Raw genomic sequence first — 23,299 nt, 5'->3', positions numbered from 1 at the left:
AAATGTATGTATGTATATAACCAAATAAATCCTTTGTTTGTGCCCGGAGCATGTGTCCCACTGATTTTTAATGAGGTCAGCTTTGGTGGAGTTTGTAGCTGGTTTTCTGCTGATACCAACATGGGGCACGCTCTCTCGGTCTGGAGCTCCGCGTAATCAGCAAAACAGTATTGCAGTACGAGGAGTACAACGCCGCGCCCCCTCAAACCAGTGGTATTCTCCACATTGGGTGTATCTACGTGAGGGGAGAGAGGAGGCAGCATCACGCTGCCTGATAAAGGCACAAAAGAAGGTATTGGCCGCAACATCATACCCAGGACCTCTGAGGTGGAATGCAGTAAAGCGCCAAGAAATTGGGGACATTAATTTGGGCCTGTGTCCCATACATTTGTATGCTGGACCTCATAGACTGCAACTTCCATCTTGTAGTGCTCCTGGGAGGCGCAGCGCAATTAACACACCTGCCTGTGGAAGGAGGATTCGAGAGACTGCTATTAAGGGAGTGGTCTCTGGAGCCCACGAAATATCATAGCCTGTGGGACTGGCACTGATGACGGCCAGTTCGGCCAGAAACGCGGCTGCCATAGCGTTTCACGGGCTACAGGAGTGCGTTTGTGATGAACCAAATAAATCCTTCGTTTGTGCCCGGAGCATGTGTCCCGCTGATTTTTAATGAGGTCAGCAGAGTTTTTTTTATTTTGCAAAGCAAATCTGGTACTCTTGCTTTTGAATAATTTGATCCCCTGACGCGTTTCGACCTCCTGGCTCTTGTTCACAGGCAGAAAGAAAACTTTGCACTATTAGCCGTGGCTCTTTCCCTTGGTATAATTATCCTTCAGTGGATTCTCTCAGGTGAGTCTCATTTACTGCGTGCATGCTGGGAAATTAAGTGCCACTGGGTCATTCCTCTCCTTTAGTGGGTATGCTCTGTTTCCAAAATCACTCCATGATTCATGTCCTTTAGTGGACTTCCAGGCACAAGAAAACTAGTTGATAATGATCCTTCGTTCCAGCTGCGAGGCTGCGAAAAGATCTTTGCCTCTGCAGGACCCCTTTTGATTGAACGAGGCGGTGCGAATATCCTCGGCCAGAACAGCCGTAGTTACATCTTACAATACGAGTTTCCCAATGCAGAGATGCACTCAACAACCGATAACTCAGCAGAGTTCTTTTATTTTGCAAAGCAAACCTGGTACTCTTGCGTTTTAATAATTTAAACGCCTGGCGCGTTTCGAGCCTCCTGGCTCTTGTTCACAGACAGAGAGAAAACTTTGCACTATTAACCGCAGCACTTTCCCTTGGTATATTTATCCTCCAGTGGATTCTCTTAGGTGAGTCTCATTTACTGTGTGTCTACTGGCAAATGTAGTGCCACTGGGTTATTCCTCTCCTTCAGTGGGTTTGCTCCGTTTCCAAAGTCACTCCATGATTCATGCCCTCCAGTCGGCTTCCAGGCTCAAGAAAACCAGTTGACAATGGTCCTTTGTTCCTGCTGCGAGACTGCGAAAAGGTATATGCTTTTGCTGGATCCCTTTTAATCGAACCGGCGGTGCAAACCTCCTTAGCCATAGAAGCCGTAGTAACATCTTTCAAAACGAGTTTTCCCATGCAGAGACACACTCAACAACGGATAACTCAGAAGAGTTCTTTTATTTTGCAAAGCAAACCTGGTGCTCTTGCCTTTGAATAATTTGTCGCCTGATGCGTACCGAGCCTCCTCGCTGTTGCTCACAGGCAGTGAGAAAACTTTGCACTATTACCAGCAGCACTTTCCCTTGGTATATTTGTCCTCCAGTGGATTCTCGCAGGTGAGTCTCATTTACTGGGTGCATGCTGGGAAATGTAGTGCCACTGGGTCATTCCTCTCCTTCAGTGGGTGTGCTCCGTTTCTAAAATCACTCAATGATTCATGCCCTCCAGTGGGCTTCCAGATGCAAGAAAACCAGTTGATAATGATCCTTTGTTCCTGCTGCGAGACTGCAAAAAGTTCTTTGCCTCTGCAGGACCCCTTTTAATTGAACAGGGTGGTGCCAACCTCCTCTGCCGGAGCAGCCATAGTTCCATCTTTCAAAATGAGTTTCCCCATGCAGAGACGCACTCAATAACAGATAAATCAGCAGAGTTCTTTTATTTTGCAAAGCAAACCTGGTACTCTTGAGTTTGAATAATTTGTAGCCTGACCCGTTTTGAGCCTCTTGGCTCTTGTTCACAGCCAGAGAGTAAACTTTGCAAACTTACTTTTTTTTATTTTATAAAATATTTTTATTTGCATTTTCATCCAGTACAAAACAATTAGCATGTCATAAATAGTCACCCTCGTGCCGAAGCACCCACCCACCCCCAATCTACGAGCCACATCACCTTCTTTATTCCATGAACCTGTAGAATACCCTGCCACCCGTAAGTTTCAGTTTTGATAATCTCCTCCCACCCACCTGACCTCCCCCCGGGTCGGAGACACAGGCCCAGTTGCCCCCCATCCCGGGGCTCAGCAAAATTTAGAGAGCCCATGTTATGCTAGTCAGCTCCCATACCACCATCCAGTCCATGATGTTTTCTCCATTTCCCCATATTCTGCGAAACTTCCAGAGGCATAATCTTGTTTTATATGTGACCCTTTCCGCCGCCAGATCCATGTCCATACCCCTCCTCCATTCTGCTAATTGAGGAGGTGGCGATGCTCCCCATGCGCGTGCTACATCTCTTTTTGCCACCACTATTGCTCGTAGTGCAAAAATAAGCTGTGGGCGGCCCAAGTCAACATCGTTAGGTATACCTAGCAATACGAATTTAGGATCTATAGGAAGAGTTACCTATAATACCTTACTCAGTTCTCCCAATACATGTGTCCAATATGTGTGGAGAACTGGGCAGTCCCAGATGATATGGCAAAAGTCACCCTGCGGCTGTCTGCAACGCAGGAAATTTGGTTCGCTAGCCCGGCCCATTCGGTGGAGTCGGACCCTGTCAAAATACACCCTGTGTAGTATCTTGTATTGAATGAGTCGGAGGCAAGATTTAATTGCCACCTCCCTGTGCTGCATCAGGGCTGCCTCCCAATCCACTGGGTCTAACCTGCCCAGGTTCTGCTCCCATGTATCAATCAGATTCCCCAGTCTGTCTGGGGAATCTGACATTGTTCAATGTCCTGTACGTTAGAGAGACTGCCTTGTTGGGTATCTGCTCTTGCAATAGGCGACCCTCTAGCGGGGCATATTCTGGCCGGGGAAAGGAAAGCAAGCTCTCGGCTGTCCAGGCATCTCGCAATTGTGGGTATTTAAAAACTTGGGTGGGGTGCAGCCCAAACTCTGTTGCCAATGTCCTGAAGTGTTTGAGTTCCCCTTTTGCCACTACATCCCCCAGAGTGGAGATTCTGATGTCATCCCAGCCTCCAAAGCCCTTAAGTCTGTGACGTTCCCTCAACCAGGTGCAGTGCCAGATCGGTGTTTGTTTAGTCGGTTTGCGTGTCCATCCCAGTGCCTTAGTTGCCCAATCCCAGACCTCTAACGTTATTTGCATGGCCAGAGGGTAGGCGTCTCCTACATGGACCCCATATAAAAAATGTAGGCACGAACGGTGTGCCATGGTGTCCCTCTCTAATCTGTAGGTGGGGTGATCAGCGGGACGTGGAGCCATTCGTTTACCAGTGCCAGATGCTCTGCCCAATAGTAGGCCTCAATGTCAGGCAGGGATATCCCTCCATTATATTGGTTCTGCTCCAGCGTACTCAGGGCGATCCTTGGTTGCTTCCCCAGCAAGGAGCACAATTCTGCGTCTATCACCCTGAACGTCTGTCTGGGGGAAGTACTAATTTGGAGGGCATACAGAAAGCGGGACAATGCGATCTTTTTAAACATTGTAGCACGGCCAAGAATTGTGAGGGGGAGAGCTTTCCAATGCATAGTGTCAGCTGCAAAGTTTGTTATGATTCGCTGGATATTGATTTGGTAGGAGAGGTTTCTATCTGTGGTGAGGTAGGTCCCCAGATATGCGAAGCCCGTCTGCGTTACCTGGAGAGCTCCGGGGGGGGGGGGAGGCCACATCTCACCAGCCCGCGGGCTTTACAGTGCAGGTTATAGCATAGCCTGAGAAGGAGCCATACCTGTCCAGAAGCTTGAACAGTACTGGGACCGTGACATCCTGTTGGGTAACATATAAACGGGATATCGTCTGCATAGAGCGAGATCTTGTCTTCTCCCAAAATAGGTCTGTGTGATTTGAAACCCCTGTAACTCCCTTGTCTGTAGGAGTCCAACCCGATGTCTTTATTTGGGGCCAAAGCCAAGCTTGACCAAAACCGCCTCTAAGAAGGGCCAGTGGACAGCATCAAATGCTTTTTCTGCATCCAGGGAGAGGAACATGGGGGGATCGGATGTATGACGTTACAACGCATACCTTTACAACGTGGTATTTACAACAAATACCGTTACAACGCATAGCGCTTAGAGGTGCTGGATAGTGGTAAGTATAATTTTCTATTCCAACTCCAGTCCCCGGGACACTAGGGAAGGTGTTGGATAGAAAATTAAACTTATTCCCTATCCTAGAGCGCCCCCCAGCGCAATGCGTTGTAATGGTATGCGTGGTAATGCCTGCGTTGTAATGGTAGTGCGTTGTAAAAACTTTGTTGTAAACGTTGTATACCGGGGGGGATCATCAAGGCCCTGTTAACCCATGAGCCAATTGTGGGTCCACCGTAGGTTCTGTCTGGTCGCCCGGTCTGGTAGGAAGCCCGTCTGATCTTGATGTACCAGGCCTGAGATTACCTGGCGTAGACGGAGGGCCAATACCATCGCCAGGAGCTTAACCGCTATATTGAGGAGGGAGATTGGGTGGCAAGATGCACAATCTTCAGGGGGCTTTCCCGGTTTATGGATGGGGATGATCGTGGCCATTCTAAGATCTAGGGACAGAATACCATCCTGGGCCTCGTTTCTAAACAGTGCTATTAGCACCACCAGAAGGTCTGCCTCTTTCTTATAAAATTCTGCTGGGAGTCCATTCGGGCCTGGGGATTTCCCTGGGGGTAGTTTAGTTATTGCTACTTTAAGTTCAGCCACTTTTATGTCTGCTTCAAGTCCCTCCCTCTCTTCATCTTCTAAGCCTGGGGTTTGAATAGTATCTAGATTTGCCAGGATCTCCTACGGGGTACACAGGTTCCTGGCCTCATCGAAATCCTTAAAATAGGAAGCAAATGTCCTTACTATTTGTGTGTCTCCCTTTTGTGTCTGCCCCTGTTGGTCCACTAATCTTTCTATCCATCGGACTTCCACTTCCCTATGGCTGAGCCAAGCCAAGAGCTTACCAGACTAGTCCCCAGCGTCGTATAATCTATGAAGGGTCCCCAGCACCTGCGTTTTAGCCTCTATCATTGCTAGGTCTCTATAGCGCTGTTGCTTGTCAGTCAAATGCCGAAGGACCTTTGAGTCATTTCCCGCAAGATAGCGTTGTTCTAGTGCCAAAATTTGGGTTTCCAAAGTGGTGAGCTCCTCTTGGACCTTCCGTTTTTCTGAAGCTCTTCGGTTTTGGTCCCTATCGCGAAGCACTGTCTTATAGACTTCCCACACTATAACACCCGACTGCACCGAGCCTACATTTTCTGCAACATACACTGTTGTGTCAGCCCGGAGACACAGCATCACCTCTGCGTTTTGCAGGTCCCAAGCCGACAACCTCCAGTTCCCTTGTCTTGCCCGGGGCCTCCCCCATGTCATAACAAGCAGGGGGAGTAATCAGAGATCCCAAGTGCCTGATACTCCACCTCACAAACTGCACCACTGACATTCCATGGAAGAAAGGCATAGCCCAGTCGAGAGGGCACATTGTGGGCAATGGAATTGTATGAATAACTTCTGATGTCTGGAAGGAGTCGCTGCCACACATCCATCAGACCCAGGGTGTCCATCAGCCTGGCCAGTTGCGTGGTTGGGGGGTGGGCGGTATGATTCCCTGAGCGGTCCATGGGGATGGACATGACGTAATTTAAGTCACCCCCTACAATGTATAGTTTACCCGGGGTATCCAATAAAATATCAGTGACCCCATGGAGAGTCCTGGCTTGTAAGCTCGGAGGAGCATAGACCGATACTATAGTGACCTTCTTTCTACCCCAAGCACCAGTCACTCCCACATATGTTCCGTGGGGGTCTGTCCATGTCCCCATTACCCTGAAAGCGGGGAATTTTTTAAGCAGGATAGCCACCCCACCGTGGAGCCCGCTTTGTACCATGCGTGTGCTAGAACTATGTAAGCTCCCTTTGCCGGAAACCCACATGTTGTGCCCTTAAGGTGGGTCTCCTGCAATAGGAGCACGTCTGGGTGGACTCGTTTTATGTATGTGGACACCAACCCTCTCTTCATTTAATCCCCCAGGCGGTTCACATTCCAGGTGAGTATCTTGTAGGGGGCAGTCTCTGTCCCATTCATGGGGAGTGTATGATCAATCAGTGGATAGACATGAGTGGTCAAGGAATGTCTCGAGTGGGGGTAGCAGGTGAATGAGTGCATCGTCATGACCGTGTGACTGCTGTGCAGAACAAAACATAGTAAACCCAACAATAGAACTGTTGTAACCCACCAAACCTCCACCCTGGCCCCACCTTTCCCCTCCCCAACGTCGCATCCCCCACCATTCACTGGGGAATGAGCCATAGGGCGGTGGAGGTCTATCGCCCTCCCAATACCAACTTACCCTACAAGTTCCAACTCTCTCAGCAGTCCACAAGTAAAAGGAGGAGTAAGATCAACAAAGGGAAGGAAAGAACAATGGAAAGCGCAGGCGCTGAAGAGGAGGGGCTGCCGAGAACCCAAGTCTATGACCACTCCAAGCCTTTTGCCTATGGCTCTGTGAGTATCTTTTAATTCCCCGCAGGCTACAGTAGATAGAGCAAAGGAATAAAGAGAGAAAAAAAAGAAAAAAGAGAGGGGTGGTGAGTGTCCAGCTTGCATGCTCCGAATTTTCAGTCCATATCCACGGTTAAGCTCGCAGGTCCCTGTTCACGAATGTGTATCCGGCGGTTCTACTTGGGAAGTCATAGCATCCGCCGCTGCGTCCTGTTCCATCACCAGTATTTCAGCTGCCAAGGGGTGCATAGAGTGGCCCTCAGCCTACTCCTCTCCGGAGGAAGAGTCCCTATTTTTAGTCTCTGGTCGAGGATGATCAGGAAGGTGGAGTGTGAGGGAGCCCGACGAGAGACAAGAGTCTAGTGAACAGCCACTGCGCCTTCTGAGTCTTCCAGTGTCTTTTGGAGCATATGGAGTCGCCTCCATAAGTCTATCCCTGCGGGCCTGTCAGGGTCTCAGCGATCTTTGTGGGCCCGGAGACCGTCTGGCATCCCCTGCCGAGGGAACATCACTGTGCAGTGCTACTTCCGGTTGTTCCAGTGTGGGTCATTCCTCCAGCCAGTGCCACGCCTTTGCTGGCATCTGAAAGAAATGGGATTTGCCCATGAAGAGCACTTTCAGCTTTGCAGGGAAGAACAGCATATATTGGATCTTATGATCTCATAATTTGGCTTTTACGAAGTCGAAGTTGTGTCTCTGTTTCTGCACCTCCCTGCTGTAGTCGGGGAAAATCATTATGCATGTGTTCTCATGCCGGATCTCCCCAAGCTTTCTGGTTTCCCTGAGGATCATGGATCATGCATCTGTCCAGAAAGTTCAGAAAACTGGCTATTACTGGTCTTGGCTGCGTTCCTGCAGGTGGTCGGCCATCAACGCCCTGTGGGCCCTTTCTATAGCAAAGCAGGTGGAGAATTTGTCTTTCGGGAAGGTGCGCAAGAGCCATGTTCGTTCATTCAGTTGCCTCACTAAAACCCACAAAACGGAGGTTATTGCAGCGTGCTCTATTTTCCGCATTGTCCACTCGCCATGGTAGATATTTATGAGATGATTGCAGTTCCGTCATTCCTTTATGCAGGTCTTGTAGCATATCCTCTGCTTCTCCCAGCCTAGTCTCCGACTTCGTGACCCTATCCGCCAAATTCCCCAGGTCCTGTCACAAGAGCGTCACCTCCGTGCCCACTGCACCTATTTTCCTCTCTAGTGCCGCTCTGGATGCATTATTTGGCTGAAGGAGGGTGTCCGTGTTTGAGCGGGAGGTCGAACATTCCTCAGAAGGAGGGGTGATGACCTTCGTATACCGATCCTTCTTGCCCTGTCGCGGCGGTTTCGGTTCTCTATCTCTGCCCATAGCCGTTAATGGTGGGCAGAGGATTGCAGGGGTTTCTCCTATTTAAATTTGTACCTCCAGCAAGGTGCACAGCTCAGTCAGGTAGGCACACCTTGCTCTGATAGGATCCTTCTATAGCATCTGGTGATCTCGACCCCACATCAGAAGCAGTAGATTCAGGCCGAGGGGCAGAGGCAGCAGGAGAGGGCACCCTGCGTCTATCTCTGAACACGCACTGCTCCGCAAGGACCACCACCAGAGGTACCCCTCAAGTCAAGTCTGCATATAAGCAGTCAACACCTCAGAGTATCCCGCATCAGGTGATACCTCATGTGGACATTCCCAAGCCCAGGCTCCAACCTTGCTCTCCTCAATGATTGTCAATCCTCGGCCTCCCCCGAAGTCCCACACGTTAAGATGCTGCCTGCCCCTCTGAAGGCACTCACCACCAGGCCGCCGGAACACAAAGGTTTAGGGCCAGCGGCCATCTCTCAATGCTGCACCTCGCTGTTGGTGGGGGGAAGAGAAGGAGGGAACCGGGAAGTCGAGGCACACTGCTCCAGGGTCCCCCTCCAGGCCCCGCAGCACCACCAAGGGTCTCCGTTTACCAGCTCCAGCACCCTACCAGCATATTTCATTTGACAGTCCATGAGGGTCACCACTCCCTCAGAGGCCGCTCTCTCCACTGGCCCCGTTCACAAGACATCTGACATCTCCAGTACAACCGCCCGGGGCGGGCGTGCCGGTCCAGTGCGCGAGCCTCCTCCTCCCTGAGACAGACCCCTCCAGAGCCACCCCACCTCTTCTTGGGGCAGGGCTTACAGTTTGATTAGCAGTCCCCGCCATCCGCTGTCTTCTGCAGCCTCAGTGTCAGGGCGCCAGAGCCCCGCTGCTTGCAGACACACACCTGGAGGGAGAGGAGGGCCACTCATCCACGGCATCTGGGCCTTCAGGATGCGCCCTCAGGGCCTCACACCACTCAAGCAGCCCCCGCATGGTGACGAGAGGACAGCACACCTCAATGTCACCAGTCCCCTGCAGCCACTGTGGCGCAGTCCTGCTTTGCTTCTGGGTCCTCCAGATGCCGATTCAAGCCCTCCTCAGCGCCATCTTAAGTTGCGGTCGCTGTCGTTGAGTCGGGCCGATATTCAGCCCGTAGATATCTTCTAGGGCTTCCTCCTCTGTTTCTACCAGCTCCAGAGCTCATCTTAGTACCAAGATAATAAAAGCTGGTGTTCTCCGGGTCTGCAGGTAGCCGGAATCTATGACGGATCAGGCTTTTGGCTGGAGCTCAGCGAAAGCCCGTCTTACTCAACCATGCTGCTGGCCACGCCCCGAAAACTTTGCACTATTAACCGAGGCACTTTCCCTTGGTATCTTTATGCTGAGAAATGTAGTGCCTCGGGGTCATTCTCCTTTAGTGGGTGTGCTCCATTTCCAAAATCACTCCATGATTCATGCCCTCCAGTGGGCTTCCAGGCGCAAGAAAACCAGTTGATAATGATCCTTTGTTCCTGCTGCGGGGCTGCGAAAAGTTCCATGCCTCCGTAGGACCCCTTTTGATTAAACGGGGTGGTGCAAACCTCCTCGGACGGAGCAGCAGAACTTACATCTTTCAAAACGAGTTTCCCCATGCAGAGGCACACTCAACAACAATTAACCCAGCAGAGTTCTTTTATTTCGCAAAGCAAACCTGGTGTTCATGCGTTTGAATAATTTGATCACCTGACACGTTTCGAGCTTCCTGGCTCTTGTTCAAAGGCAGAGAGAAAACTTTGCACTATTAACCGCAGCATGGAAAGATATATATATATATATTCACTGAAAAAAACATAGGTTTCAGGCATGTTATAGTTAGGACTTAGCATTTAAAAAACCTTAGAAATTCACTGAAAAAAACATATGTTTCACCCATGTTATAGTTAGCTGGACATTTTTCTCATATAAAACCATTGAAATTCCTCCGTTATAGTTAGTTCAGCTAACTATAACTCGCACGCCCGAAATGCACTATTGATGATGTCACATATTACATCACTCATGACATGGTCAGTGACATCACTCATGACATGGTCAGTGACATCACTCATGAAATCACTGATGACATCATCCAGTGAATGTGTGTCTTTCTGAAAAATAAATATTTTTTATATATGTATATCTAAAGGTCGATGGAAGAATAAATGGGAAAATAAGTGTCTAAATTATTGTTTTTTTTGTAAAATTGATTGTATAACTGAATTAAGTGTATCTTACTGAATACATGTATTATAGGTGTGAGCGCAAAATCCGTTCCGCTCGTGGATTCTGCAGATTTTCGGTAAATCCGCAATCCGGGAACTCCTGCGAATTTACCGAAAATCCGCAAATCCGCGAGCGGCGGATCCGGGGGGCAAAAGTTCAAGGCTTCAAGCTTGAAGTTGTTGTAACTATTTTAGGATGGCGCCGGCAAGCTGCCGGCGCCATCCTAAAATAGTTACTAAATTAGCTTCAACCGGAAGCACTAATACATAAAATAAAGCAGGTGCTCGAGCACCTGCTTTATTTTATCTATTAGTGCTTCCTGATGAAGCTAATTTAGTAACTATTTTAGGATGGCGATGGCAGCTTGCCGGCGCCATCCTAAAATAGTTACAGGATGATGACAGCTCACTCAAGGGACCCCTGCGCACATCGGTGCGATTGCATAGTAACACGCACATGGTCACTGGAACTAGTTGAAGCTCAAATTCAGTGACTCATTCATCAGCCCAAAAACAATCGTGAGCGTCGTCGAGGCTGGGCAGGTGTGCCTTCTTCCCAAATCTACCGTTGAAAATCAGCTGAGATGCTGAATAGAGGCCTTTGCATCCTTGACTTTCACAAGCGCAATCCTCGTGCTGTTCCTGTGACCAGGAGCTTCTTTCTCTTGATCTGCTGCTCTGATCGGTCTCTGACCTTTTATACACACAATAGGCATGTGAACTCACATGGAAGCCCCGCCTGTTTGGCCCCGCTCACACACTCGCGGTGTGCACCGTCTTCCCGACATTTACCTACTATGATGGACAGCTCAGTGAGCTCACTCAAGGGACCCATGCGCCCTTCAGGGCGATTGCATAGTAACACACACATGGTCGCTGGAACTAGTTGATGCTCAGATTCAGTGACTCATTCATCAGCCCAAAAACAATCGTGAGCGTCGTAGAGGCTGGGCAGGTGTGCCTTCTTCCCAAATCTACAGTCGAAAATCAGCTGTGATGCTGGATAGAGGCCTTTGTATCCTTGACTTTCACGAGCGCTGTTCCTGTGACCAGGAGCTTCTTTCTCTTGATCTGCTGCTCTGATCGGTCTCTGACCATTTATACACACAAGAGGCACTTGAACTCGCACAGAAGACCCCCCCATTTAAAAAGTCCGTAAAATCCGCGAATCCGCAAATTTTGCGGATCTGCGAATACGCAAATCCACAAATTCGGGGATCATGGATCCACGAAATCCGCCCATGCTTAATGTATTAGCGAGTAATGTTTAAATATATAAATATCTGTATCAGTGTCTCACTTTGTGTATAAGTGGCTGCATGGGTTGGTGAGTAGCTATATGAGTGTCTACATGGGCTATTAGTTGATTTTTGAGTATCAGTATGAATGTCTGTATGGTTCGGTGGGGGGTATTACTTAGTGCATAGATGCATGAATGAATGACTGACTCACTGTTTGTATGTGTTTTGAAGACAACAAGTGTGAAAGACTTGATGGGTAGATGAGTGTGTGTATCGGGGTGTTAGTGAGTGAATGACTGTCTCAATAGTATTTTTATGGGTAACTACATATGTTTTATACTAGTATATGTGAATATTGATGTATATACGTGAGTATATGTGAGAGCGAAAGTTTGGAAGAGTTCCTGTATAAATAAGTATGTGTTTCTATAAGTGATTGTTTAAGAGAGTTAGTATGTGTATATTTCTGTAAAAGTAAGTGTAGTAGTGTATGTATAGCTATGTATGCAAGCAAATGGATGTTTGAAAGTTTATTTGCATGTGTGAGTATGTGTGTGAGTAACTCTATGGATGAGTGTCAGTGTGAAACAGGATGCATAGGTGTATAAGAACATATGATGAGTGAGTACATGTATGAGTGACTATATAGCACTGTTAGTGAATGACTGGTTATGTATGTAGATTTAGGAATTACTGAACAGGTTGTTGTAACTGATATTGGTATCTCCATTTTTTGAAAATTTTAGTTTCTATTTTTGAATGTCTATATCAAGGGTTATATTATGCTGACAGGAGGTCTGCCACTCTTTCACAACGGTGATGTCATCAGTGATGTCATGAGTGATGTCATGAGTGATGTCACTGACCATGTCATGAGTGATGTAATATGTGACATCATCAGTAGTGCATTGCGGGCGCGCGAGTTATAGTTAGCTGAACTAACTATAACAGAGGAATTTCAATGGTTTTGTATGAGAGAAAATCCAGCTAACTATAACATGGGTGAAACATATGGTTTTTTCAGTGTATTTATACGTTTTTTTAAAAATGTTAAGTCCTAACTATAACGTGCCTGAAACCTATGTTTTTTTCAGTGAATTTCTAAGGTTTTTTTAAATGCTAATTCCTAACTATAACGTGCCTGAAACCTATGGTTTTTTTCAGTGAATTTCTAAGGTTTTGTAAATGATAATTTTAAAATTTACTAATTATTATATTTCTTTCTTTTTATAGAAATTTCCTACATTTTTATTATAAATACTTATATTTATTTTATTTTGAAAGCTACATTTCATATTTTTAATGTAAAATAATACCAAAAGTAAATTCAAAAAGAATACTCTGCTAGTGAAACTGCCTGGGTGAATTTGTAAGTGTTTGTTAGAGGCAGATTTACAACATCCTTGTTCCTCTTTTACCCCGCCGTTGCATCACTTTTCTGATGAAGCGGTGGTGCAAAAGATGCGCCATGGTATGTGGTATTTAGAATGTGACGCATCTGGAAGGTGCGTCCCATTGTAAATGCCGGTACCAGAAAGAGACATTCCTACATGGGGAGGGGATGGGGGGGCGTTCTGGCACAGGAACACCTCCTAAAAGTGGCTGACTGAAATCTACTATCTTATCTTAACATTTACTTATAAAGCGCACGGTCACCCCAGGGTTTCATGGTGCTGCTCCTGCTTAGATTGTTACATCAGACCCTATTAGTAAGCTAGTCCAAACAGCCACGTCTTGATTACCTTTCAACAGCCCAGAAGATTGTCGCAGCTTCTCATTGTTACTGGAAGAGAATTCCAGAAGGTGGGTGCCAGGTCAAAAATCTGCAACCTCCGACCCGTTTGAGTTTTATAGTCGGAACAGATAGGAGATGAAGATAAGATGAGCGCAAATTGCGCCGAGAAACATGTTTGTTTATCATGGCCATGATGAATTTTGGGATGTTGCCTTGCAGTGCCTTGAAAGCGAGGCACCCGGTCTTAAATGCCGCACGTTGATCCACGGGGAGCCAGTGCAGCTGGAGCAGCAAAGACCTGGCAGAGTGCCATTTTGGCTGTTTATATATTAGTGTGGCTGCCTGGTTCTGCACCATTTGTAGCTGTTTCATTAAGTACTGAGGCAAGCCAATATAGAGGGAATTTGCAAAGTCCAGGCGTGAGAGAACCAATGCTATCACCACCTGGATCAGCGCCGAATAGGTCAGCAGATGAGCAATCTTCCTGATTTTGCGAAGCTGATAAAGACTGGAGGAGACCACTGCGCCCACCTGTCCTTTCGGCTAGAGGTCTGCATTGATAATTACCCCTAGGCTTCTTACCGACAGGGATGGAACAGGAGGGGGACCCAGTTCGCTAGGCCAAAAGTGTGGACCCCAACAGTCCTCACTCCTCCCTGGCAGCACCAATTCCGTCCTACCCGGATTGAGTTTCAATTGGTTGCTGTACATACAGTGTTGGATTTGTAGCATGGTGGTTTGGAATTCCAAAGCAGCGTTAGGACCGTCTAGGGGGAAGATCAACTGAAGGTCATCAGCATAATTAAATACAGTGACCTTCCGACTCTTTAAGGAATAGAACAGAGGCCTCAGATAAAGATTAAACAATAATGGTGACAGGGATGAGCCCTGTGCTACCCCACAAGCGGTGGTCACTGTTGGGGCAGTAAGGGTGCCCAGTCGTACAGCTTGCGTTCTGCCAGTTAAGAAAGATTTAAGCCAGTTGTAGGCAGAACCTTGGATGCCTGCTTGTTCCACACGGTTTAACAAGATGTTATGGTCGACCGTGTCGAACGCTGCCGACAAATCCAAAAGCACCAAGGCCTGAGGAGTTCCCCTGTCCGAATTAGCTCTTAGAGTATCCAGATTGGCCAGAACTACCGCCTCTGTTGAGTGGGCCGGTCGGAAGCCCGCTTGATTTGGCTCCACAAAGCTAGATAGACATCTGGCCACATGTGCCTCCAGGATTTTAGACAGCCAGGGAAGAAGCGATATGGGGTGGTAGTTAGCAGGAATAAGAGGATCTAACCCGGGTTTTTTCAGAAGGGGAACTATTGTGGCAGCCTTAAAATCAGGCGGGACTACCCCTTGATTAAGAGATGCATTCAAAAAAGGAAGAATACTATGTGGCAGTGCTGTAAATATATCTTTAATAATGACAGGAGGACAACAGTCATTCGGAGAGCCGGACTTAACCCGGACGAGTAAGTCTGGGAGGTTTTTGGGGCATAAGGCGGTGAGAGAATTCATAGTAACCGGGTTTCTAGAAACATCATTCTGGCATACTATGTTGGTCAAAGGAGAGATGCTTGATCTAATAGTTACAATTTTGTCCACGAAAAAATTGCTTTAGACAACACATACCTTTTGCGTGGGAGCATGGATTGGAAGTATCCTCTCGTCGCTACTAATCTCACCAACAATTTTAAATATATCCTTGGTTCTGTTGTTCGCATTAAGTATTCTAGCTGAGAAATATGTTGCTTTAGCCGTCAATATTGCTTTTATTATATTCTGTATGAGCCAACAGAAACTTAAGTCTGTCTGGAATAAGATATCCGTGCCTCCATTTCCTTTCTAATTGTCTGAGCGATAATTTTTGTGACTTCAATTCGGCAGTGTACCATTTGTGAGCATCTTGGTGTCTAGTACGAGAAAATGGAATCAGGGGGGCGTGCTCATCACTGGCCGATTTCAGCCATTCCACGATGGCAGTTTCCATGACGTCAACATTTGAGTTAAAAGTGGGAAGAGAGCCGGTAAGAGTGTGAATGAACTCTTGAGTTTCAAGAGTTCTCCACTTTCTTTTTAAACCTCCCTCAACCTTTGGTTGTTTCTGCCTGTTGCTGAGACTGAGCGTACAATCAATCAGGTGATGGTCTGACCATATACAAGGAGATATCAAGGGTACCAATATTGACAGGTTGTGGGACCAAATATGGTCCAGTGTATGTCCTTTAATATGAGTAGGGGTTGATACAATCTGGGTTAAGTTCAAGTTGGAGAGTAATTTAAACAGTTCTACTGATTGTGCTTCGCCGAGTGCGTCGTTAGCCCAGTAATTCAAATCCCCTATAAGTAAGACCCTGGAATGATTTGTCAAAAGGTTGGCCATTTGTTCGCTGAGTAAGAGCGGGAAGGATGGCATGGACTGAGGGAGGCGGTAAATCAGCACTAGTGCGATAGTTCCCGCAGTGGAATCTAGGGAAACTACCATATTCTCCACATCAGGCAATTCCAGGGAGGACCTTTAGGTACTATTAAGTTTCTTATGTATAATAGCTGCCACGCCCCGCCCGACTTGCCTAGATGCCGGTTGATATTCAAGATATAGTAATCTGAGGGGAGGGCAGCTAGTATATCTGATGTGGACTCCAGGGTCACCCATGTTTCTGTAAGCAACAACACATCTGGCTTTTTGATAGAAAGCAACAGAAAAATGTCCAGCTGATGTTTGACTAATTTCCTGGTGTTACGATAGAGAAGGCGAATGTTCAATGTCTTGGGAGGGATAGAACTACTAGTGGGAGGAGCATAAAGGGGTATGGTCAAATCCACTGTTTCGTTTCCTATTTGGTACGACCGAATGCGGTTAACCACATCGTGAGGCAGCAGGGTGTGATGTTTCGCCAACGCTCTTAATTCCAGGGGTGTGTAGGATAAGTTATGAACAGAGGTTGTGGCCCCTGGACCCGGTTGAGCGTGGACGGGCACAGACGGGCTTGCCTTAGGCGTGCCTTCGGTGTGCCACCGGTGCGCCCCCTGCGCTCAACTCTGCACATTATATCCAGACACATTTAAATAGGATGTGGCCAGTGCTGAGGAGATGTGTCCAACGACTGGACCGCTGGCCGCGTGAAGCGCGTGTCACGTCCAAGATGGCGCTACCCAGCTGCAATTGAGGTCGAACGTGCTATGGAGCCGTGGCAAGGGAGGACTGAGCCCCGAGAAATGCCAGCAACAAAGCACTCATTCTATTTTATTAAAAGTTCCAAGAGCACGAAAATACAAAGCAAAATATCAGGCACTCCCCACCCAAATTCCCTTCAGGCACGCAAAGTGAAGTATTACCAGGTACGAGTGGTTTAAAATTCGAGACAAACTGGAGAGCAAGAAGCTGACAGGAGCAGCGCTCTGCAGCAATGGGGCCCGGTTAAATAACTTTGCCCAGTGCTGAGGAGATGCGTCCAATGACTGGACCACTGACTGCACGAAGCGCGCGTCACGTCCAAGATGGTGCTACCCGGCTGCAATTGAGGTCGAAAGTGCTACGGAGCCGTGGCAAGGGAGGACTGAGCCCTGAGAAATGCCAGCAACAAAGCGCTAATTATATTTTATTAAAAGTTCCAAGAGCACGAAAATGCAAAGCAAAATATCAGGCACTCCTCCCCAAATTCCCTTCAGGCACGCAAAGTGAAGTAATACCAGGTACGAGTGGTTTAAAATTCGAGACAGACTGGAGAGCAGGAAGCTGACTGGAGATTTCACTTTGTCACTTTTGGGCTCATGCTGTGTCAAACCCTACGCTACCTTGAAGCAGGTGTAAGGATTGACACAGCAGTCTGAGAATAGGGCCCCAAGAGCATTTACGGAGATGCGTTGTACTTGCAACAAACTCAAACAAGTGATAAAGAACAGGAGTAAAACCCATAGACAACGTTGGGACTGGGTATAAAGTATATAGAAAAAACAATGTCCCAACAGGTAACAATCGAAAGGCAGTTTAGGTATGTATGCACAGAGCATTACATTGGAAGGAGACAAGGAGTCCCGAGTGGTTAGTGTATGGTTTGTAATTCACCAGTTTGTTGGAATACGACCACACTAAGTAAGACGCCATTCATCCATCAGCACAGATCTACCAACCCTGAGACGGGATAAAACTGACTGAAATCCGTGCCTTTAACAAAATTTCAATATATCCATGAATCTATCGCGCCTTGACGCTCTTGGGGCCAACTGTACCAGCGTCCGCCCCCTCAAGTTTCCCCAGCACCATACCAACTCGACAACCCAGTCCTGAAGAAGATCCCAAACCATTGGGGATCGAAACGCTGTCGACACCACAGCGCAACTGTTTGGCGCACTTTCGCATTTGGCTCATAACTGTGATTGAATGTGTTATAGCTGACAAAAAACCTTCTGATTATTGCGCCACCTTTGTATATAATTTTGTCACCTTGCGCCGTTCACGCTGTCCTTGGGTTGTCACATGAATTTTCTTGTACAGTGCTGCCTTTAACGGTATTTTCATGTGTAAATATTCCAACAAACTGCTGAATTACAAACCATACACTAACCACTCGAGCCTCCTTGTCTCCTTCCAATGTAATGCTCTGTGCATACATACCTAAACTGCCTTTTGATTGTTTCCTGTTGGGACATTGCTTTTTCTATATACAAACTCAAACAATGCACCACCTTTACAGCACAGATACATCACATATATGTGCAATTTTTGTCCCATGGTACACCACATTTTATATACGGTGCATCCATGTTGGTGCTGTCACGTAGCACAATAACTGTATATATATATATATATATATGTAAATAGTGTTTTAATGTAGTGATAGGATTACTACATACAGATGAATGAGTCACTACAAAACTAAAGCAACAGTGACAGTGTTTGCTGGAAGTGTAACGATACAAACTAGTAAATTGAACGTATAAAACACAAATTTGCAAGTAGATAGAAGACTGCATACATCGTCTATAAGGGTTTTGAAGCAGTCTATGCCCTAAGGCCTATTTTAATGCATGAATACTTAGATAGTGAGTGGATGATTACAAGACTGCAAGGAAAGAACCTGATTGAATTAATAACAGCCTCAGTTGTACCACAGCATACAGATAAACACATACTGCTGAATGGCTTCCAACAATATTGAGGAATTGAACGTATAAAACATACGTTTGCTGGTGCATAGAACAGTGCATGCACAGTCTATAAAGGTTTGAAACAGCCTATGCACTAAGACCTCTTTTAATCCATGAGTATCTAAACACTGACTTGATCATTACACTTCTGCAAAAAAAGTTCTGCACTAAATTTATTACAGCTTCAGTTTTACCACGGTACAATGAAAAAAAACATACTGCTGACTGGCTCACTACAATACTAAAATAGTAGTCTCTCAGTGTTTGCAGGAAGTCCAAGGATACAGACTGGGCAATTGAAAGCATAGAACACAAGTTTGCAGCTGCATACAAGACTGCATGTATACTCCATACGGATTTTAAGCAATCGATACCTTCAAACCCACTTTGCATATTTTAAATCAATACAAACATTTAAAGAATATATAACTAAATCTATAACTGCTTCACTTTTAGTACAATAAATACATTAGAAGATAGTGCTCAAACCTTTATTAGTTTTCAACAATAAATTTATTCTTGTAACATCTCATAATTTAACAGACATTCCAACGCAACTTTATCAGATATGTCATTCAGATCAATTTCCTCGTCAGCAGGTTCTGATTTAATTTGTACTAAAGTGTCAAAATAATGTAAAACTTCCAGAAAATATCCATCAAAGCTTTCGTCTTCAAAATAGCCCCTGGACCGCGCCCAGCGCCAGACCCCCTGGTCCTCGCAAAACCCACTCCACCCGCATTACGTATGACGCCGCTACCCTCTTTGCCCTTAACCCCGGACGCACACCACAATGCTGCGAAGCTGCCCCAGGACACACCCATGGACCCTTCGCCTGCCACTCCTGCAAATTCACCTGCGTCAAGACCCACACCAAATCCACGAACTCCAAACACAGCTCCCACTCTAACCACCTGAAGTGCATCCTGCTGAACACCCGCTCGGTCCACAGACACGCCACTGAACTCTGGGACGTACTCGACACTGCATCGCCGGACGTCGCATTCCTTACAGAAACCTGGATGAACGCATCATCAGCCCCCGACATCGCCATAGCCATCCCGGAGCTTATAAGATCATCCGAAAAGACCGCACCAACCAAACAGGAGGAGGCATCGCCATCGTCCATAAGAACACCATCCGAATCACGACCATCTCCGACGATAACCTCGCGACCGCCGAACACCTTCACTTCCAGATCCACACCGACCCCAGGACCACACTTAGAGGCACCCTCATCTAGAGACCACCAGGAACCCGCACACAATTCAACGAAGACATCACTGACTTCATCAGCCCACATGCCCTCACTTCCGAGAACTACATCCTACTGGGAGACCTCAATTTCCACCTGGAAAAGAAAAACGACAGCAACACCACCACCCTTCTGGACAACCTGGCCAATCTCGGACTCAAACAACTTGTTGACACCCCCCACCTACCTTGCCGGACACACGCTCGACCCTATCTTCACCTCCATCAAACACATCTCCTTCGATCACACCACAGCTCTCCATTGGACGGACAACAGCTGCGTTCACTTCAGCTACAAAAAGACCACGACCCACAACCCCCCACAACCTATTCCTCGAAGAAACTGGAACAAAATCACCACCGACCAACTCTTCACATCGCTTAACCAAAACCCCCCTGCCATATCATTGGACCCAAACCATGCTGCCACCAAACTCACACAATGGATCACCCACAGCGCTGACGAATTAGCACCCTTGAAAAACCACCAGATCAAACAAGGTAACAAAAAGGCCCCCTGGTTCAACGATGACCTTAAGAAATCCAAGAAGTTATGTCGGACTCTCGAGAAAACCTGGAGAAAAAACCCAACCACTGACAACCTGACCACCTACAAGGACGCCACCCGCAAACACCACCAATTGATCCGATCCACCAAGAAATCAGCATTCAAGGATCGACTCGACAACAACGCCCACAAGATCAAGGAACTATTCAACATCATCAAACAATTTACCATCCCCACCGCCGGCACCAACGACATCACTCTCTCTCAAGACCTCTGCGACTCTTTATCCTCTTTCTTCCACAACAAAATCGCCGACATACATAACAGCTTTGAAAACCAATCCGAAGAACAGTCCACTCCACCCACCTCCGAACCAAAACAGCACTCTCACAACCTTTGCGCCTGGAACCCCATCACCAATGAAGACACCATCCGCCTCATGAACTCCATCCACTCAGGTTCACCAACCGACCCATGTCCCCACCACATTATCAACAAAGCAGACTCCATCATCGCATCCCATCTCCCCGATGTCATCAACTGTTCCTTCAACTCCGCTACCTTCCCAGAAAGCTGGAAATATGCCGAACTCAGCGCCCTTCTGAAGAAACCCACAGCAGACCCCTCTGAACTTAAGAACTACCGCCCCATCTCACTCCTCCCATTCCCTGCCAAAGTCATTGAGAAAGCCGTCAATAGTCAGCTCGCTGCCTTCCTTGAATCAAACAATTCCCTCGACCCCTCACAGTCCGGCTTCCGAGCCAAACACAGCACCGAAACCGCCCTCATCGCAGCTACAGACGAGATCCAAACGCTACTGGACAACGGAGAAACAGTCGCCCTTATCCTACTCGACCTCTCCGCCACCTTCGACACAGTCTGTCATAGCACCCTCATACAACGCCTCAGCAACGTCGGAATACAAGGAAAAGCTTTGGACTGGATCATCTCGTTCCTCGCCAGAAGAACCCAGAGAGTCCGCCTCCCCCCATTCAAATCAGAGGCCACCGAAGTCATCAGCGGCGGACGACAAGGATCATCACTCAGTCCCACCCTCTTCAACGTTTACATGAGTCCCCTCGCATCCATCGCGTGACAACACAACCTCAACATCATCTCCCACGCAGACGACACCCAGCTGATCCTCTCCCTCACCAAAGACCCAAACACCGCCAAAACCAATCTACACGAAGGAATGAAAGAAGTAGCCGAATGGATGAAGAACAGCCGTTTAAAATAAACTCAGACAAAACGGAAGTCCTCATCTTAGGATCATCCCCCTCATACTGGGACGACTCATGGTGGCCACCGGCCCTGGGTACAGCACCCATACCTACAGATCACGCACGTAACCTGGGCTTCATCCTGGACTCCTCCCTCTCGATGACCAGACAAGTCAACGCCGTCTCAGCTTCATGCTTCAACATCCTACGCATGCTCAAAAAAATCTTCCGTTGGATCCCCGCCGAAACAAGAAAGACAGTCACCCACGCACTGGTCACGAGCCGACTGGATTATGGAAATACCCTTTACGCCGGAACCACTGCCAAACTACAGAAAAAAACTCCAACGCATCCAAAACGCCTCAGCCAGACTCATACTGGACATCCCCCGTCAAGCTCACATTTCCAGTCACCTGAAAGACCTCCACTGGCTCCCCGTCAACAAGAGAATAACGTTCTGTCTCCTCACCCACGCACACAAGGCCCTCTACGACCTAGGACCCGAGCGCCTCAACACAAGACTGTCTTTCTACACACCCACCCGCCAACTACGATCATTCAATCAAGGCCTCGCCGCAATTCCGCGCATCCACAGATCCACCATGGGAGGAAGATCCTTCTCCTACTTAGCGGCCAAATCCTGGAATTCTCTCCCCACTCACCTCCGCCTTACACAGAACCACCTCTCCTTCAGAAAGCAGCTAAAAGCCTGGCTTTTCGATAAGTAATGCACCCTCCCTTTCTCAAGCGCCTTGAGACCCTCTGGGTGAGTAGTGCGCTATATAAATTCTTGAACTTGAACTTGAACTTATACAATTAGTTCTTCAATTATACTCAAAGTAATATCCAAAATCTACTGAGTATGAGGGTGATCACTTTCCATAATTTTTCCTTTATGTTCTTGCTCCTTGTATAAAAATATAAACCGTTAATTGTATCACTTTTCATAATATATAATACAAAACTACAGTTTTCACCTATTTTGGCCTACAAAAAATACTGTATAAATACTATTATCTAATAACATTCTATTAGTAGAGTTTTAGCGCTTTGCACAATTATACAACTATTTTTACGTAACATTCATGAACCTAGGCCTATCAGTTTATTGTCTAATTTTTATGTTATTAATTTTCTCGTGTTCGTCTACTAACATTTCTTTATGCAGTTGCTCATTATCTATTCTCTCAATCCTTCACTATCTTATGTTTTTCATTAATGTTCCTTCTTAATTCAAAAGTCTTCCTACTATTCCTAACTCAATGTGTTCTTTTCCCTTAAGACCTTCCTTAACACGAATTTTATCGTTTCTTGTTTTAAGTTAGAGAAAATACATCGACTGAGTACATTCAATATTGTCTATAATGTCGGGTAAGTTTACTTATTCACTAACTTGTCAAACAACGGGGCATATTACCAAGGGCCTTATCGCCGCTTTAGCAGGAATTTTTCCCGCTAAAGCGGCGATAATTTTATCGCCCTATTACCTAGCTGTCGCTAACACCATTTAGCGACAGCTTTAAGGAGATAGCGATCATCTTGGGGCCCACTTTGCATGCCAGCGATAATTATCGCTAATGACATGCAAAGTGGGCGTGCCAAGATGTTAGCGACTGGAAACAGTCGCTAACATCGCTATCTCCTATTATCTGCTTTTGGAAATATTTGCGCTAAGCGCGAATATCTCCAAAAGCTAACGCCTGCCAAAAGCAGTTCTTAGCCATGTTATCCAATGGAAGGTGGATTACATGGCTAAGAGCATTGTCACGATAATGCATGAATA

At 46.9% G+C, this 23,299-nt stretch overlaps 1 protein-coding gene across 1 annotated transcript in view; it reads right to left on the bottom strand.

Annotated features, from left to right (window-relative positions):
* Positions 1–23,299, bottom strand: part of GABRG1 (gamma-aminobutyric acid type A receptor subunit gamma1) — a 666,028-nt gene that overhangs the window by 395,582 nt on the left and 247,147 nt on the right. The gene's annotated exons all lie outside the window — the stretch shown is intronic.

The sequence above is a fragment of the Lissotriton vulgaris genome, chromosome 3_1 (genome assembly GCF_964263255.1).
Source record: "Lissotriton vulgaris chromosome 3_1, aLisVul1.2, whole genome shotgun sequence".
Lineage (NCBI taxonomy): Eukaryota > Metazoa > Chordata > Amphibia > Caudata > Salamandridae > Lissotriton > Lissotriton vulgaris.
This window is presented reverse-complemented; position numbering and strand designations above follow the sequence as displayed.